The 14566-nt window shown below is 28.9% G+C and overlaps 1 pseudogene across 1 annotated transcript; it reads right to left on the bottom strand.

Moving 5' to 3' along the window:
* Positions 1-5228: 5228 nt before the first annotated feature.
* On the bottom strand, positions 5229-9084 carry LOC100798710 (putative PAP-specific phosphatase, mitochondrial; annotated as a pseudogene). The gene is made up of 9 exons (XR_005887760.1): positions 9002-9084; positions 8825-8921; positions 8544-8646; positions 7691-7902; positions 7323-7382; positions 6645-7021; positions 6176-6254; positions 6048-6098; positions 5229-5497 (listed from the first exon to the last, which is right to left on the bottom strand). The product of XR_005887760.1 is annotated as a putative PAP-specific phosphatase, mitochondrial (transcript).
* Between the last annotated feature and the right edge of the window lie 5482 nt (positions 9085-14566).

Genomic DNA, 14566 nt, shown 5'->3' with positions numbered 1-14566 from the left:
AGACATTTGAGCAAATGTATGTATTGTTTTAGTCACCATCTTAAATGTGTGTACATAATAAATGTAAAGAAGATTGAGGATGGGCATTTAATATACGCCGTGGCAATAATAGAGTTCGGTGTTTACCGAAATATAAAATATATACTCCGGTACTAACATTTATTAGGCATGATATGGGATAAGATCCATTTATCTAAATTATTATGAAAAGTTGGGTTTTTATTATTTTCTTATGTTCCTATACATATGCTACGCCTCTTATCAGCCTTTTGCAATCCGTTATCTGTTTCTGATACTGTTCCCTTTAACTTATTGTTAACGTCATATTTAACAATTAATATTAAAACAACTTCTAATATATCATTTGATATGACAGTATTTTACAAAAAAAAATAACAATAAAAATATATTGACAATATGGTTTTATATTTTTATTTAATTATAAATTTTCATATAAATTGTGGATAATATAAAAAAAATATACTTATGGTCAATGAAAATTAAACTCTTTTATGAAACTCCCATAAAAAAATCAGCGGAAAAACATTACTAATTAATTTGTTCATTTTCTCTTTAACTTGTGTTGCGAAAACGCGAAAGGGAACTTTCAAAACTTTATTGACTTATCCCTATACTTAGTGCGAGTGTTTCAAATTCAAACTACTAATTTCAATCCATTTCAGTTTCTCAGCTGCTTAAGCCATTTAGGACACATGCAAGGCTTACTTTTTATGAAAAGGGAAGAAACCATCTTTGAGTTTGACGGTATATGCTACATTTTTCATCCCAACAGGACTACAGTTATTGCTGAAGTAATGATTATGGTTTAAAATAAAACTTATTAAAACCCTCATCCTTCTTAAAAACATAATTATTTGTTAATATTTTAAGTATTTATAGTATCTTATCTCTTAAATACTAATTTGGCCTTAATGTATTTGTAGGCATAAACCGTCGTCTCAGAATACAGTTAGCTAGCTGTAAAACAATTACAAGTCAAATTTATATTTATACTTAATACTTCTCCCATATTATTCATATAAATGAGCTTTTACAGTAAACGAAAGCGATAGAGACACCATATGAGTCCATAATGTCCGACATTGAAGGGACTTTCCTTGGAAGAAAAATTTCATTATCCAACATTTTTTTAAAATATTTCAAAAGTATTTATGTTATCTTCTTCTTCTTCCTTTGTTCTTTTATTATTTTCTTCATACACCATTCATTTTCATTTTCTTTTGGTCAAGGTCCTCCTTTCTTATTGTGACGTTCAATCGATGTGTATTGTTGCGGGGATTCATTGGTAGTATGTGGTTATTGTCGTGGTTAGTGTTACGATATAATGGCGGAGGTATTTTTTTTCCTGCAACTTTTGTGTTAATAAACATGCAGATTTACAATCCGTAAGAATCATACCGATTGTCCATTCGTATAATGTATTTTTTAAAATTAAAAAATATATGTTTTTTAATAAATTGTTATAATTTTTTATAATATTTGTGTAAATATTATTACATTAATTGGATTTCTGTTTTTAGCCTTATTTGACCTATCCTATCACAATTGTTTTTTTTTTCATGGTGTTGCAACATGAAATATAAGGTGAACTAGGATTTGGGTTGTATGGAAAGTTATTTAAATGCTACATTGATATTTATATGTTTATATATAGATAAAGATAGATCCAAGAAAATATTAAAGGGGAGTTAATTTTTTATACACAATTATCAAATAAATTGTGAATTTCACACAAATATTTATTATTAATTTTATGTGTAAAACTAGAGATAAATTATGTAAATACTAACTTAATTAACACTCTATTTTGATATATTAACATACTTATGTAGTGTAGAAGATTTTAAAATAAATTTCAACATGAAAATTGTTTAAAATAAATAGATTTATTTACAAATAATTAGAATTATGTATGGTGTCGTTAGGGATCATTAGTTTCTCATTGAATTTTTTTAAATGTTTTGTTAAGATAGATGAAAATCAATAAATATATGACAACATAATGTCCCAAGAAGTTAATATAAATGAAGACAATGGAAAAAAAATGATGTGTTTGAAAATATTGATTATTCTGATGTTTTCAATAATTCTCCGGTATTAATAAGATTTTATATTTTGTTAAAGTAAGTAAACAAAATTCGTAAATAAATTTTTTATTAAACAAAAATTATTAAAAATCAACTTAAATAAACAAATATAGTTAATTAATTAAATAAATATTTAAAATAAACAACAATAGTTATTTATAAAATAATTAAATAACAAAAAAATTAAAAATTAATTTTTAAATAAAGAAATTAATTGAATTAATAATTTATTAAATAATAAATAAATAAAAATAAACAAAATCCATATGATCATACAAATTCCCAATTTGTACTAACACAGTCAAAATTAAACTGAGATACAGGTACTCATAACGTTAGCGACAACAACGACACCACCAACAACAATGGTGAAGATGAAAGGAGGGATGAAGGGAGGGGAGAACAAAAGGGATTCGTGTCAGTACAACAGGAAGAACGAAAAATGGAACACAGGGGAGGATATGTGTGTAGGGAGGAGAGTTGTAATTCAATTTTAATTGAAGGACAATTTCGTTAATTTACTTTAATCATTAGGTGTAGAAGAAGGTCTTCTAATACAGGAAGAATAAATCGACATGGAAAAATTAGCGAGTGGGAGGAAAAGGATAAAATGTTCCTGATCATGAAGCCCAATTTTAGATGATTATCACCAGGATAAAAAATTATTAAGTAATCTAAAATTACCACACTTGTTTAGAGTACCAACCAATTTTTAAGTTACATATTTTTAACTTTTTTAATTTACAAAAAATACATTAGGAAAATTAATTTAATTATATGCTACCTGCAAGAAATTAAGAAGGACTATATTGATCTTGACCGCCTCATGATTTCTCCATCAAACAGGCATTTTTATCTCAGTGTGAGCAACATACTCCTATACTTCCATATATCTTTATAATTTGTTGCTAATTTCAAAATATACTTTTACTTATTTTATATAACAGTTTTAATACATTTTGTTTAGAAGAAATGAAATTTTATATTGGATCGATCGATGTGAACATTATAGTCTTGTATTTTATGAGTTGAGTTTTACTATTTATTTATTTATTTTAACTAGGCTATTATAAAATGTTTTGGAAACTCACCGCCGTGAATGTAGCTATACCATAGGGTCTATATATGTACTCATATTTCTAGTATTCAATATCTTTTTCTCATTTACTTATATTTATAAAAGTAATTTTCTCAACAGTCAACACACATATATACATATAACTATATAACAGATGTATCTAGTAAAAATATGAAAGGTAAGAAGAGTTAATCTTGATTGTCATAGATAGATGTTAAGATTATTTTTATCAAACACAAATTTAACCATGGTTTTTAAATATATCACCAATATTTACTCTTCAGTTTTCACATTGTCATTTTTCACTTAATACACGTTATACATATAATTGAGGTTCTTCGTTCGTACATATATGGTTAAGTGCTTTCGTGGATATTGATACTTTTGTTTTTTGTCATATTTTTCAAGATTCATGAATTGAAATGATGGTAAGGTGTGAAATTACTATTGGTTACTGCTTATACATTGTCTTGAAAAGTTCTCACCCAACTCTGCCTAATGCACTAGAAGGTATAAAGTCAAACGTTAATTTAATCAAGTACTGAGATTTCCTCGCATGATTTGTTTCCCCTTATGTTTTCTTTAATATTTCTCCTATCAGATAGCAACCATTTATGTAAACCTAACTCTACTCTTTTTGGCTTGGTCGCAACAGTTTGCCTCCCTCTAGAAAATGTTGAAGATTTTATATAAAAAAACTCTTAAATATTTGATGGTGTGGGAGCCATTGTTAAAGTATGTATGCTTATAAAATCAAACCCAACTCCGATCTCTACAATCTACTAAAGATTATGATAGGTTGATAAAGTTTTCGTGCTTGATATCCTAGAGACGTTCTCATGTCATGTAACGCAATCATCATATAGTATAGTTTATTGCGTGAATTCTTAAATACATTTTATCTCCAACTTTTTTTCCTTCCCTATGCCTAAAGAGCAATTATATCTTATTTTTTTTAGCTCGTAACCATCCACAAGAAGGTGTCCACGTGTAGTAAACAGGCATTTTGTTCACAAATTTGGTGGACTGCTGTCTTAGAGTTTGTTAATATTTGTTTTGACATATGAGCTGTTCAATAGCTCCAACAAACTTTGAAAAATATTTTATTTGTTTTATGGCATTATTTCCAGATACGAGATCCGAAGCTTGCGCGAATAAAGAGCTAGCACAACTATTTTAAGGTAATCACGCATATTTTTAAATTACCGTCGTCATCGTCTTCTCGTAGCTACTTCTATTGGTAAGAACTATATTCCAATCTAAATATTTAATTGATTTTGATGAAATATAAATCTAATTAATTGGCGAAAGATAAGCAAATTGAGACAATGCTATTGAATTTATAAAGAACACCTGGCCCTTGATGGAGCTCGAGAACTTTCCTGCATGAATTGGGGTTTAATTATATATAAAAGCTTTATAATTCTACAAATATAATGAAATAGGTAACGATCGAGTAGCCAATAGTTAAAGGCCGAAAATGATTTCAGGATACGGAAGGCTAACTCTAGAACTGTTCAGCAATTTTTAGTGTAGTATATCTCTTAAGAAAATCAAGGCTTTTGCATATATAAAAGGTAATAATTGGTACAGTTCTGTCGAAATCCAATTTATTTAGAAGATGTATTTCAATTCAAAGTGACAAACTTGTGTATGCATACAAAATTCTGGAATAGTGGAATTGGTAATCCGAAAAACATGCGGGATTACCCATTCTGGAATCTGGAATGAGTAATTTGGAAATGAGAAGTGCTCATTTTGTTGTCTATTCCGGACTATCCAATCTGGAATTATAACTAGATCCGCAGAAAACAGAAAGAAAGAAACAGAGGGTATTTTTGTTCATTCGAGTTTCCTATCGAGTGCAGGAAGCAAAGGCCAGGTAGTGAGTGACTTTGAACTGGGCTACAGGCTGAAACAGTGAAACCCAAAGTTCACCCTTGCATCTTGGAACCCAAAAATAATAATGTAAAAATAGCATTTTCTTTTATTAAATAAACAGGAAGAATTAGGCAATGGGGTTTGGTGTTGCTAGAAAATAGTGGATATCAATTATATTTCATATAAATGAAAATTTAAGAATATATGTGACAAAGGTTCAACAAAATTAATCAAAATACAAATCATTTCACAAAATAATGAGGATGAGCAATTCCACAAAACATCAAACTCTTGAAGTCTGATCGATAATCTGCAAAATCTTATCATGTAAATTGCTGTTGGTAACAAGGACACCGCCATAGGGAAATATAATCCGCCGGCCAACATGACCCACTGCAAGATCTATGTCGCTGCCTTGCCAGTCTGTTACCTGATCAAATTGGATATTATCAAATGAAACAATTTAAAAGAAAAAAAAATGGTCATCTTAAAAAAGTACACTTATTCATACAGCAATGTCTGGAATCATATACAAGTGTCCACGAATCATAAATCCGTGCTAAAACAACTTAACAGGCATTTCACAAATTCAAGGCTGGACAGAGTAACAGGGCAGAATTAAAAGGTTTCGACCGCTGTGCACAATCCACTACACCACATTATCAGTTTAGTTTATTACTACATATGAGAATTCCTTTGCAGCACTAAGAAATCCACTATGCCAAAGTACATCAAATAGCAAACAAACACTTGTTTAATTAGATGAAAAACGAAATTTAAACTACCTGCCATCAGTTATAGGGGGCACAACAATTATCTACAGTACTAATAGTTTCGCTGGAAATATTTGGAAGACATTATTCATGCGGTCATACCTTCAACTACATGTCAAACAGAAAAAAGAAAATGCGCAACAAGAATACAAGATGAAAGTATGAGATATTTTAACAGACCCAAAAATGATAAGAAAAAAAAACTACCTTTCCACCAGCTTCATGAACGCATATAATGCCAACAGCATGGTCCCATACCTACACAAGACCAAATAAAAAAAGTATCACTACGTAAATTATCCATCCAATTATAAACTTAAAAATTGATAGGATACCTCTATAATAGTCTTCTCGTTTGCTCAGAGAATGAAAATAGATGCTCTACCAGAGGCAACCATCAAATACTTGCATAAACTGCGTTGATCCATAAGAATGTCAAGAAATGAGCAAACAAAAGAAAGAAAAGATTAAAAACCAATGAAGCTTAAAGTTATTGGCGATTTTAACACCATGAGATGAAACTATCAACAAATTGCAAAAATAGTAATCACAGTTAATTTAATTAGTAATTACTAATTAGAGCAATAACTTCTCTGTTTAAACTTCAGATAAAGATATTAACAAAGACTTCCTTTCAGAGAGCAGACTGTAATTCTACTTTAAAAGTTACCTCAGGAAATGTAAGCAGTAAAAATAGAATAAGAATATAACACAAACTAATGATCGCTTCATAGATCAATTATCAGAAAAGTTTTGATTGGATGTAATCAAGTAAAAAACACATATAGATAATATTTCTGAGACCTTCCTCAACATGCTCCCAAAAGAAGAATTTGATTGCTCCCTACATTGCCAGCATTGCTTGGGGCATTAGATAAGGAATACAGTGGCAGTGATTCCCATGTTTGACTATCTGGAATACAAAAGCTTGCTTTATGTATTATGTCAGACCCATCAACAAAACATCTGGTCCACACACAAGGTGATTTGAGTTGGCTATTCAAACTTTTCATCCAAGTTCCTCAGCCGTTATGAGCAATCATTACAGTTCCTGATCCACCAAGAGAATCCCAACCCTCCTCAATCTCAGTAGAGGATTTCTCAGATAAGTCTTCCTCCCAGTTAGGGCAGCCCATAACACCAACAACAATCTCTCCTTCAACCACAAGAGCCAAACCAACCTGTTTTCTTTGGAAATCCATTAGACAATTTTTAAGATAATAATGACAAAGTCAGATCAACATATGATGCACTGTGAAGAAAATAACATTCATTGCAAGAATTCCTTATCTAAAGATATACATGCACAGCTTATTTGTACCCAGTCGTTGAGAGGAAAGTACATCATAGCTGAAACAATATCACAAGGTTTACTATACAACAAAGAGCATTTCCGGATGAAACCTCTAGGATTTCTCTGTCATAGACTATTACATTTATATGAAAAGAACTTCAAAAGGTATAAATTACATTATGACTTACCACATATAAGGCTTTGCCAGCCTTTAGAAAACCATGTGGGCCATCGATTGGGTTGAGCACCTGTATTTATTCAATGGACTTCCCATAAGTTATGATGGGGAAATTCAAACATGAGAAGTAAATATATAAATATCCAATATTAACCTTTAAATAGATAATGTCCCAATGGCTAATAGAAATTCACTTGTAAAAGTATGTAGCTTTCATAAAACAGCAAAAATAATTACCAACATTTTCTCATCTCCAGGAATGCAATGTGAACAAACATCTCATACAACAACATAGAAAAGGAAGTCATGAATCAAATTTTTAAGAAGCTATACTGCATCACTTTACAGCATTTAATTGAACTGCTTAGATATGCCCACCCAATATGTGGCCGGCTTTGATCCAAATACAAAAGCATCCTTGCCCCCTCTATCAATTGCTTCGAGTACATCATCTTGTGTCAATGGTTTACAAGTGGAACTAAGTGTGTCAGTTACTTCATTAAGAACAGTATCTGCCAAGTTTCTTGATAGCAAGAAAGCAGAGTCCTCCTCGGCCACCAAAGGTATAGAAGGGAACAGCTTATTTAACTCTGTTTTAATAACCACATAAGATATAAAACCAAAATTTTCAATCCCGTGAAAAGAATAATAACTTCTGACAAATCATTTTCAAGGCTACATGGTAATCCTAATACTAGACTAATTACATTAATACAAGGAAAATATGTTTTAGCAAACTAGTGTTTACAATTACATTTTCGATGAATCACATTGGCCAGAAATTATGAGTATTAATCAGATTTCATTGGCATTTTTTAAGTTTCACCGAGTCCTTTAAAATAATGTTCATCATATTGCTGTTATGTCCCCAAAAAGAAAAGCGACTCATGTAGAGCTGTAATTGACCACGTTAAGGACCTATTTAGATAAACTTATTAATAGGAGAAGAAAAACGAAATAAGCTTCTCCATAAACTAAAATTAGCTTATGTACAAGTTAAAAATAATTTTTGAAAAAGCTAATGAGAGAACTTCTACAAATTAGCTTATGGAGAGGCTTGTTTCTTTTTCCCTTCCTATTTTCTTATAAGTGCTTGTGAAGAAGTTTATCGAAACAGACCCTAAATAAAATTCATTACATTTACTCCACATTGGTTTCATTTCATACACGCATCACAATTAAGAAATATGTTAAGCTAATTGTTATATTTGACACGAGACTAAGTTAATACCCAAACTTATGAGAGCTTGAACTCCAAAATCTGCCACGGTCACTGGAGTCTGGTCATTTTTTTCAAGAACCTTCTCATCAGTTGAGAACAAGGATGATTTCACCTGCAGAGTGCGGGCATTTAACTCAAGTCACATAACATTCTTCAATGCACATAAAATACAAATGTAGCAGAATCACTTCTGAGTTCTGACGATTCCCCATACACACAAAAATTAAGAACAACTACAGACCAACCAAATATTGAGAGGGAAAAAAGGAGACAAAGAAGATTACTATTACATTAAGACAGAGACGGCAAGCCCTGCGAACTACGTCAACAGCGGCTTCAAGCTCTTTGTAATGCTTTGCGTTTTGCTGCGGAAATGGCAGGATCGCCCTAATGAATTGCAAATCGAAATGAGGGGAAATTCAGGCTTTGAGAGAAAATGAAATAGTTTCCTTTTAAGAAAAAAATACGTTGAAGCGGAAGGTGCTACTACAGCAACGACTGCGAGTGGCGGCACCGTTAAAGAATCGGACGGCGGAGACAGGTGAACGCAGGATATCAATCGCCATCAGTGTCGAGCGTTGAAGAGAGACACAAAATAGTGCAAGTGGAATTGCCTGTTGGTAATGAAAATAAATATATTTTTTTAAAAGTTTAATATGCATAGATTGCTTAAATATATATCTAGATTATTTTAAATATAATATTTCTATTCCACTAAGTTTTTATTAAAACAAAATAGTTGAATAATACTTTTTCAATCAAATGAGTCTGGTAATTGAGTTAGGTGTGAAAATACTATGCATTTCACTTTTTAAAGAGATTGATCTTGCTTATCTTAATGGAATTGAAATTCGAGCTTGCAACTGATGAGCTAATGCCAAGGTTGATTTAGCTGAAACAGATGCCAGAAAAATTCCCAGTGAAACTTATAAGAGTGTAAATGGTGAACTTAAAGCAGAAGAAAATAGTAATGACCTCATGTGGGCTGATACGAAAAATGCTGTTATGCACTCTATGCAAGTTGAACCCTGATAATTTTCTCTTGCAGCAATCACCTTTGAAGGTTGTATTTGGATTGGATTAAAAAATATATATTCTAGTAATATTAAGAAAAAATTATCTGGTTGACTGAATTGAACTTATGATGGATCGGTTTTCTCGCGACTTGTCTACGAATTAAAAAAAAATCATTAGGTTATAAGATAAAAATTTTAGGTGAGTTCTAAGACAATTATTCATGTCTTATAATTGTTGTTTATTAAAATCAAAAGAATTAAAATTGATCGTAATTAAGAACATTTGATGTTACGATTATATTTTTTTATAAAATTTTGAACTTTAAGTACCATAGAAGTTTAAATTTGTTTCTTTAAGAAGAATTTTTAATTTTTTTTTTTTTATATTAGGTAAGTCAATCTGTTTAATTCACTAATCAGTGATACGTTAAGATGAGTTAGTATTTTATAAACTCATTAAAAAGTGACTAGGGTTAGATTCACCCACCTATTAAATAAGTTAAGATAAGATATATATAATTAATTGAACTGATACATTTTGTTAGTTTTATCTATTGATCTTGAAACACATGATTTTTAGACATGATTTTAATTTTGTATTTTAAGCTTTATTCCCCCTCTTAATCAAAAGAAGAAATTGAGCTTGAAACTCTTCATAAGTCATTCAAAGACATCATTAGCTATACGTGTCTAAACAAAATTTTAAGTAAATCTTAACCTATTATGAGCTGTCCATATTATTATAGGTAAAGTAAATTATTTGGCATGTTAGCTATAGAAATATACTAACATTATAAGAAAGGAAAAATATTTTAATTTGTAGAAAAATATCAAACTAATATTTATTTAAATCAATGATGATTTTACTCAAAGTATATATATATATATATATGCAAATTTTAAGTAACACAAGTATATATATATATATATATATCAAAGAAAAACAGCAATGATGAAACTAGCTATACTACTTCATTAATCAGTACATTATTGAGGTCAATATTTTTTCTTACATAATTATAGAGGATAATCAAATAGTAATGAAGTTTAAACAAAATTGACAAAAATAACTAGCTAGACTACTTTAATTTTTATTATAAGAATTAAAAGAGAATTAAAATGTAAATTATATAGACTAAAAAAATCACTTTCAAACTATAAAAACTAAAAAAATACAAATCGTGAAACTATAAAAAACAAATGAGTAATTTAACCTTAATTTTATATGTTGTATTAATAAGACTTACATCAGTAAAAGAGTTATAATTCTTAGGCTAAATTATAATTTTGGTCCCCTTATTTATAAATTAAGACATTTAATCTTCTTATTTTTTAAAGTAAGTAATTTTGGTCTTTTTGACAGTTGACCATCTAAAGTAAAATGTTGATTTTGATGTGACATTAATGTTGATGTAGAACTTAGGTACACCATTGACATGATACTTATGTGAAAAAAATAAAATGAATTAAAAAATAAAAAGTGTCTTAATAAGAATTGAAATCATGACTTTTTATTCATAGATAAGACCATAAACTACTAACACACTTCTTTTGTTTAGTTAAATATATTGACATTATTTTTTATGTGTCAATAGTCAAATGTTTTTTTTTCTTCAAATTATCAAAAATTTATAAAATTAAAAATATTTAATATATAAATATTTTTTATTTTATATTATATCATTTTATATGTTTTTATTTTGAGTAGTATATATATTTTATTTTACCAATTCATAGTTGAATTTCATAAATTAATATATAAATTGTTTATATTTTTTTGTAAATTTATTTTAATATACAGATTATTTTTACTATAATTATTCACATAAAATAAAAAAGATTTATATATATTGAATATTTTTTAATTTATAAATTTTGATAATTTGAAAAAAAATTATCAATATTTGACTAGTAATACATAAAAAATAACATTAATATAATTAACTAAATAAAATAAATATTTTATCGTCTCGTCCATGAATAATTTTATGTAAATAAATAGAATAAAATTAATTTGTACAATAAAATTAATTAAAAAAATTATGGAAATAATTTACATATTAATTTATGAATTTTAATTATAAATTGGTAAAATAAGAAATGTAAACTATTCAAAATGAAAATATATAAAATGATATAAAATAAATTAAAAAGATTTATATATTAAATATTTTTTAATTTATAAATTTTGATAATTTGAAAAATAATAATAACTCTTGATTAATTGTACATAAAAAATAATACTAAATTAAACAAAACAAGTATGACAGTGATTTATAATTTTGTCAATGAATAAAGCATCATGTCAATAATATTATGTCATATCATAAACAATGTTTGGTTTTAATCTATTGAGGAAAATATTAAAATTGTTTATTTTAAAAAATAGAAGGATTGAATGTTTTGATTTTAAAATAGAAACTAAAATTATAAAAAAATTAAAACTACAATTTAACACAATTCTTATCATGTCGTGGAAAATAAAAAAAAAAACATGTAAATTGCATTAGAAACGTAATCTTCTTTCTAGAGGTCACAAATATTTTCACTAGAGTGTATTAAAAATGATTTTTTATTAATTAATTGTCTAGAGGTCAACTCCAATGAGCGACTCCAGACATGTATTCCATGCCAGGTTTCAAGACAACTATATTATTAAACCACACGATCGACAACAGAAGCATGCATTGCATAGCCCACTGCAACATAAACCTCTCATGTGTATAACTGTATATACTAACAGTAAAATAAAATAAAATAACGATGGATGAGCCCCACAATAAAATAAAGGGCAAGATTTGGATTTATATTAGTATAATGCAGTACATGGTATTGTTATATATTCTCAGCAAAGAATATTTTATTGTTGTATGAAACTATTATTATAAAATGAAGAATATTCCTGGTGACTAATTGGATAAAAACAATGAGCTGTATACAGTATACGTATACGGTGATAGAGTGGAAGCGATAAGCATGCACACGGTCAAAAGAGAAGAAAAACAGTTTCCTTACAGCGATTAATTAGAAAGAAAGACAAGACATAACCGAAGGCAACAGCCAACAGAATTATTCTATTCTTACCTCAGTAATTATTTACTTGCCATTTTGACCGTTTCGCTAGCAATCCAAAATATTACGTGGCTTTGTGAATATAATCCTTTTAAATTCGATGCACCCGACACGTGTCCCCCGCCCACAGAGTTATATATATGCAGCCCATAGACCTAAAGTTACTACCCAGTACCCAGACCAGAAGAAGACAAAACACAGCCGGTTGTTTCAACCTTTATCTCCGGTCAGCCCATGTTTTTGTTTGTTTTATAAATGTCCCTTGAACTTGGCCATTTTCTGCCAAATATTTGATCTCTCTTCTTAAGAAAAAAGGTGATTATTCAAGAGATTCTGGGCATGAGCTTGAGGTACATGAGCAGGGTGATATACCAAGGTGGGATGAGAATGCTTCAGGGCATGAAGGAGCAATTAGGGTCTAATAAGTGTGACTCAACCATAAAGTCTCTGAACCTGAGGGATTCATCCTCTAAGCAGAATCGCTTCTTGTCATCAGGCACATCCTTCAAACCTCCCAACAATGACAACAAGCTAAAACAGGCAGAAGACTCTCTCAGGACTGTCATGTACTTGAGTTGCTGGGGTCCCAACTGATCCATCTTCTAATTCTAAGACCACATGCGCCATTGCATGCTTATATGTATAATATGGGATTTATTTATTAATTTTATACCTATCTTTGTATAAATGTACTTGCAGATGATGATTAAATCCATAATTCAAATGCCTATATTTTATATATACACACTGCTCTCAATTTCTTTAGCTTTTCTCAATTTTTGCTTACATGACATGACTCGATTAAACTTTTTTTTATCTTCATTATTTCACCACTACTGAACACAAATCATTTGAAAGAAATTATGAGGCACCTGGATTTATGCAGAAGCAGTGCTAGCTCTTATTTTTATCTTTTGACAATTTTAAAAATTAATTAGGGAACACGTTCAATTCTTATTGCCGCCATTATAAATAAAATGAAATAAAATCTGAACACATATGTCTAGACAATGGCATTGCTTAACATAATTAATTGAAAAAAAGTTAGTTGATCACGCAAATTTTGTTGAAAATCTATAAGATGCTGAGCATTGAAAAGTTTTTAAACTGAAGTTGGTAAAGTTTACTGATCAAACACATAAAATAACATTGAAAAACATGTTTAGGTATATATTTGTCTGTATGTATAATAATTGAAAATGAAATAAATTTATTATTATTAAGTAAAGTAAATAAATTAAGTATTCACATGTAATTTATAGAAAATATCGACATTAATTAGAGAAGAATAAAAAATATTATTGTCTTTTTAATTTAACATGTACACAATTGAAAAATATAATATTGTGTAACTTTCGCTTTATAAGTCAAAAGTTTCAGTCATTAACATATCAAATATTTTTTTTTTAACTTATGACTTTTCAAAACAGAAAAAGTCAATAATTAAATGTGCACAGGAAAACTTTCCATAATTTTTTTAAAAAATAAAATAAGGAGAAGCTTATTAGGTGTAGTCTGATTTGGGCTACATTTATAAAGTTAAAGGCCCAATCGTGTACCAGTTAGGGCTGGAGTTTGTCCAAATATAAGTGGGCTAAGGCCTATGCTCCCTGTAGTTTTCTTCCGCTTAAAACCACTTATTTTTATATTGTTCTTTAAAACTTATTTTTTCTTTAAAAAAATATATTTTACTTTACATTTAAAATTTTTAAGATAATATTAATAATTATTTTATTAATTTCACTCCTTCTTTCACTTATTTTATGTTTTTATCGTAAAATTAAATAGAATGTAATTTTTTAATAGTAAATACTAAAATAGATAACAATTTGGTTAAAAATTGTTAATTTGCTTATAAAAAACACTATATTTCTTAATTTTAATATGAATAAAAAATATGAACGAAAGAATATTAAAATGACATAAAAGAGAACAGAGAGAAAA

The sequence above is a fragment of the Glycine max genome, chromosome 13, assembly GCF_000004515.6.
Source record: "Glycine max cultivar Williams 82 chromosome 13, Glycine_max_v4.0, whole genome shotgun sequence".
Lineage (NCBI taxonomy): Eukaryota > Viridiplantae > Streptophyta > Magnoliopsida > Fabales > Fabaceae > Glycine > Glycine max.
The sequence above is the reverse complement of the archived record's forward strand: the minus strand, read 5'-3'. Positions and strand labels throughout refer to the sequence as shown.